The sequence below is a fragment of the Chroicocephalus ridibundus genome, chromosome 8, assembly GCF_963924245.1.
Source record: "Chroicocephalus ridibundus chromosome 8, bChrRid1.1, whole genome shotgun sequence".
Taxonomy (NCBI): domain Eukaryota; kingdom Metazoa; phylum Chordata; class Aves; order Charadriiformes; family Laridae; genus Chroicocephalus; species Chroicocephalus ridibundus.
In genome coordinates, this window is record NC_086291.1 from 53,770,444 (window position 1) to 53,776,443 (window position 6,000).

Below are 6,000 nucleotides of genomic sequence, written 5' to 3' on the forward strand. Positions count from 1 at the left end.
CGAGCCAGCGTGCCGGCCTCCGGGGCGGAGCCGGCGGGGCGGGGGTGGGAGGGGATGCGGGGCGGAGCGGGAGCCGAGCCCGCCGCCACCGCCTTCCCCGGCCTCCCTCGGCAGCAGCGGCGGCGGCGGGCCTGGCCGCCCCGCTGCGGTGGATGGGCTCGGCGGGGGCGCGGCGCCGCCTGCAGGTCCGGGCGGGCCAGGCCCCGGGCCCTTCCCAGGGCAGGTGCTGAGGGAACGGCCCTCTCTGAGGGGGCGGCCGCCACCTCGCCCCTCACCGGGCGGACAACCCACCTTCTGCCGGGTCCGTGAGCTGAATCACCTCAGAAAGAACCTCCCCCCATCGCTGGAGAGGCGCCCGCACACCGAAACCGGGGCTTTCTGTGGAGCAGGGGCACATCCAGCCCCCAGGGCATCGCCCGCCTCCCGGTCCGGGGCTCCCCTGTCCCCAAACCCGCTCACGCCGGGGGACGTGGTACCGAAACGCGACTTTAATAACCCTGCACGGCTCGCAAAGGCTTGCCGAAGGGGGGAAATTCATCCCAGGCACACAAGGTGTGAGTTTAAAAAACACCTTAATACACTTTTATAACCATAGAGTGTACATATATATATATACACATGCACACATACACGCTCATATATATGTGTATATACTCATACAGTGGTTTTATACTCATCCAGTTTTTCATTATAAGGGAGTGTGTGTAGGTTCTTTAGTTTGCATTACGTTATTTCTTACTTCAAATTACTTTTTATATTTTTTTCACAAGAGTTTTTTATATTATATGTTACTTACATGAATAATAAAGTTCACGTACTTTCCAACAACGGCATGTATGTGCATCATGTATACTCCTGTACTGGTTAGATTATCCAGATTAAACAGGTAAAACTTTACTGTATTGGTGAGCCGGTGATACTTTGCAGAATCCCAAATTGTTAAGTAACCAGAAAATACAACGAACTTGAGAATCTTGGGAGCGGGAGCAGCCGTAATTGCTTATTGCTTCGGCTCACGTGGGGAATGCGGCAGCTCGCAGCGAGGCTGCTCAGCGGCTTAGAGGAGACGGGGAAAAAAAATATCCCATAACTGGTCAAAAGTGCAGAGCAGATTTCAGCTATGAAGGCTGTAATTAAACGAGCTGGAATCAGTCCAGGACCACAAGGTTAACATCCAAGTTCCTGGAACACCTTCCCTGAGATGTTTAATGACTGCTGAGCAGTCGGGACCTGAGTTAGACATCTCACCCGAGACATCATCTTCAGAATGAGTGCTCTTTGCCACTGCAGTTCAATACCAACCGAGAGGAAGAAAGAAAAGCACCATCTAACAAAACGCCGATACCACTTTCTACGCAGCAGCATTTGCTCTCCAGGAAGACTCAGCTGAGCCGGGCAAAGCAAAAGGTTGCAGAGCCCAGGGCAGGAGAGGGAGGAAAGGCATCCCTGGAGGGGACGTGGGGAGGACGGACGTGGACACAAGAAGTGGCTACTCTGGAGGCCTGGAATTAAATTATAGATGAAATGGTGCTCTCAAACGGCGAGGAACAAATAAGTGGGGTCACGGCACACAGCAGTGGCATAACCGGTGGGGAGCTGCTCTGCTCGCACTCGTCTGCCTGAGCTCCTCTCCTGCCCCAAATTGCTCAGCATCAGCAAACAAACGCTTGTGGCCAGAATGCAAAATGTGGGCAGCTGGTAGGTGAGAGCTGGAGTCGCACACTGCCTGACGGGAGAGCTACCTCATGCCTTTTGCCCGTTCACACCGGGATGAGAGTGCTGTTAAGTGTGCTTAAAAAGGCACCCGAGCTGGCAGGCACGTGTGTGGGAGCAGGCAAGGTGAGACCTCATGTGAGCGCAGCGTTTGACCTGCCAAAAAAAAAGAGAAAGAGATTTTAGTTCATGTCCAAGGCTTTTCTAGAACTCCAAATCATGTCATTTGACCAGAAGGGCCCCAAAGGATCAGAAATCGTGTGAGGCTTTTACCAGACATTGTCAGTGAAGGTTTCCACGGCTGCATGGGAAAACGCGTTGCCGGCAAGGCAGGAGCCAAACCCGGCATGGGCAGGAGCGGGGCGGTGGTTCTAAATACAGGAGTCGCAGGCAGCCCTGTGGACCTGTCTGATGTGGGGCCAAGAGGCGTGTCGCTGCCAGGGCTGGGTCCCATTACCTCTCCCACACTGGATACAGGCTACAGATTTCTGCAGCTCCAGCCAGGGAATAACCCCGGGGCTGGCACGTGAGGCCGGCTGGAAGATCCTTTTGCTGCTCAGAGGCTTCCCGAGCGCCTGGGGCGGACTCGGTGCGGCATCGCTGCTCCAGGGCTGCGGAGCTGGGGATGCCGACGGGCACGTCCATGTGTGTCACGGTCACGCTGCAGCCACCGAGACACTCCCGCCGCACCAATCGGTGAGATTCTTTTTCTAACAAGTCTTTTTCTTTCCGCCAGGAAATTTCTTCTGGGTGGAATTTGCTGCTTAAGCCAGCGCCGCTGCTGAGATAAATCCTGGCTTCATGCAAAATGTGATCAAGCAATGTACAGAAACAGGATTCCTCCAAGCTGCCTGATGGGGTGTGCTTAGCATGACGTCTCACCAGCCTGTCTGCCTGCGGCATCCGTTCCCTAAGCTCCTTGCGCTGTAAGGAACAGAGGGCTCCGCTCGGCTCTAATCCACCCGGCGACAGCATCGCACCAAGGGCCCTTCAGACAAGGCAGCGCTTTGCGCTCCTCCAGCCAACTAATCCTGCTTAAAGTCAAGCCGGCTGCCCCAGTGTAAACGCCTGATGTAAATGCACTCCAAAATGTTTGAATTAAATTAATCTCATCCCGTATGGCTGGATTGACTTTAAAGTGGTTTGTTTTCCTCGGCAGGGTTTTTTTGGATGGATGTGTCTGCAGGTGTGGCCAAACTTCCTGACTCTACAAGTTGCCTATCAAAATATTCAGATGGCCGGGAGCCGCCAGCCAGGAACCACGAGCTGTGGGGAGCCAGAGGGTGGGAGCTGGGTCTGGGGAGGGGGACAACACGGTGCTTGTGCCACCCCTGCGATGTGCCCAGGCACCGGTGCAACGCTTGGAAACAGGAATGGCACCTTGGCCATCCCCAGCCATCCAAACTGGCCAGCTGTGGGGTCGCTCCAGCTGGGAGCATACTTGGGCACTAGCATGGTGTGACGCTGAGACCCTGTCCAAGCATGGCTGCCTGGGCACGTACAGAAATAATCCCTCCTGGCACTTTGGGGAGGCACCCTGAGCCATTTCGAGATGCTGCCCTGCTCTGCTGCCTCTGTGCAATTGAGCAATGTGAACCAGGAGGAGAAATGAAACATCCACACAAAGCAGCTGGGAACGGGGGAGCGAGAGCAGAAAGGAGCTGGGGCAGAGTCGGCGTTACTCAGAGCGCGGTGCAAAACCCGACTGTCCTTTGTCAAATATTTGTTTGGCAGCGAGTCATCGCTGACTGTCTCAATACAGACATATAGGGCAGGAATCTGTCCTGCGTTATCAGTTGTGGGCAAATGAATGTAATGGGTTGTTATGGTCACCCAGATACCACCGCATTGGGCAAACACAAATCTTGCAAAAACAGTGATAAAAGGGTACATTTCTGCATATATCTGCTGACTGGCGTCTGCTTAAAACCACTTAATTTCTGTAAGTGAAATGCTGCATTTCTATAGCATTTTGTACGGCCCTTGCTCGCTATTCTGATGCATGAGAGTGAACACACATTTATCAAGCCCCAATTCAGCAAAGAAGCTGCCCGGCTTCGACGCTGCAGGAAATCTGTTCTACCCCCAGACCAAAGCGTAATTGAAAAGCAGCTTCGGCAGAAAGGAGCGATGTGAGCTGCGCGCTGGGCGTGAGCCGCTTGATGCGTTTACCCAGCAGCCAGACAACACATCGATGCTCACAAGGAAAGCTCGCCTAATGCGCACAGCCCTGACCCAGGGAAGGAGGAGGAGAAGAGTGAAGGAAAGCAATTACTCGAAGGAAAAGAGACTGCTGGCTCCATGTTAGGCCAGTCCAGCATTTCTCCTGAGCACGGTGCCCATCTGATGGGGTTAAGGGCGATAGGGCTTCCACTGATGTAAAGTGCGCATCATTAGCAAGCGAGCAGGAGGCTTCGGGACCTGCGTAACACAAACACTTAGATAAAATACAAAAAAAGAGGGCAGTGCTCCCTCAAATTCCTGCCCAGCTCCCTGCAACCCTTTTCCCTTTCCCGTTCCCTCAGCCAGCAAGTAGGTTTTAAACACTGTTGTGGGGTTTTGTCCAAAGTGATTTGAAGCCATGTAAGTGACGTACAACGTGCCCCGTATCTGTCTGAGCGACTTCCCCCAACGCACCTGCGCTCGGGAGCAGCCTCGCTTCTTTCTCCAGCTGGGTGGGTTTTAATTCTGCTTTCTGTCTCAGGGAAATCACCGCGCTGTGACACAGGAGCAAAAAAGGGGTTTGCATTTATAGGAGTCTGGTAGGGTTTTCTTCTTAACCAAGCGGCTGCAAGAAATTAAATAACAAGTCATTGTTTTGAAACATATTCAGGCGCATGATAGTATCTGTCTCACGGACGTGCACTCGCACGGTGTCTAACCCAGCCTCCCATGGGATTTCTACCTGTTTTCCCGATTCTGTTGCATGATCTGTGCTTTTAACCCTGATCCTTATGTCTCTCCAGTGACAACCCTCGGCCCTGATCTGGGACAACCCGTATAAATCTGCTGGCCTGCAGAGGCCACGTCCCCGACATGGGTCTCTGAGCAGGAGAGCACCCACGATGTTGAGGATACGACCTGCCGCTGAGGGTCTGGGGAGCCCAGCGGAGCCCTAATCCCCTCTGGGACACCCATAAATACCCCTTCTCAATCAGAACAGCTTTGCACATCTTGCACAGCAGCTCTGAGCCAGGTTTTAATCCAGATAGCCTGATAAGAAAGGGCTTGCCTGTAGAGGAGGTGATATATCGATAGAGGAATTCTTTCTTTTCCCGCACAGCCTGTAATCAGCAGAAGGCTGAAGAGAACACCACCAGTGAGTCAGAAACGTGGTGGGAGCACTCATGGTGCCCAAAGCTCACAAAGGATGCAAACCCACCATTTCTTTTCCTGCTGCCAACAGGCTGCTACGCTGAAGGGAACGGTGCCGGGGACAGAAAAGGACATGCAGACAGGGGGACCTGGGCATCGCTTAAACCCTGCGCGGTCCGGGCTGACTCCTGCAAGGTGCTGGGTGCTCTGCGCCGGGTGCTGAGCAGCAGCCTTGGTGCCTGGCGAGAGAGGGCTGAATGAGATGCTGCATCTGTTAGCCCCCCCCGCCCCGCCAAGAGCAGCACAGCCTGGAAAGATTGTTCTTGCTCTAGTAATGATTTTTTTTCATTTTTAAATCAGCTGTGATGCTGTTGACTGTAAACGCCAGTATGCTGGAAGTGTTTCCGTCGCAGTTTATTTAGGTTTCACAGGGAATTTTTTTCAAATCACACTTATCAAGGATATATTTTCACAGCAAGTTCTCTGAAATACAATAAAGACCCAGGAACATCTGATGCCCAGACTCTGCCATTCCCTAAGATATTATATGATCTGCTCATTCCCCATGCAGAAATGCTGCCGCTTTTCTAGACTCCATGCCAGAGACTGTCTGATGTATGATAGCCCATTTTGGAAAGCCTCGAACAAGACCATTTGTTGTAGAGATAATGTTACAAAAGCAATACCATTTCACGGGTTGCAGTTAAAATAATTTGTAAAATTTACACTGGTGTGTGTGCTTCGAGCTTTAAACCCGCTCAGCTAACTTTCTTTTCTTTCAATTTGGCTTGAAACTTAGACCTCGGTGAAATACATAATATAAGCGAGGCCTGAATTAGTTGCTTTAGTCATTTTTGAATGAGCTCATTTTCTCACTTTCCATTGATGTAAACCGAGAAAAAAAAAACCAACCCTCACATACTTTTCAACAGCTCAACTGAACCAATAAGTATAAAATCTCATATCAAACAC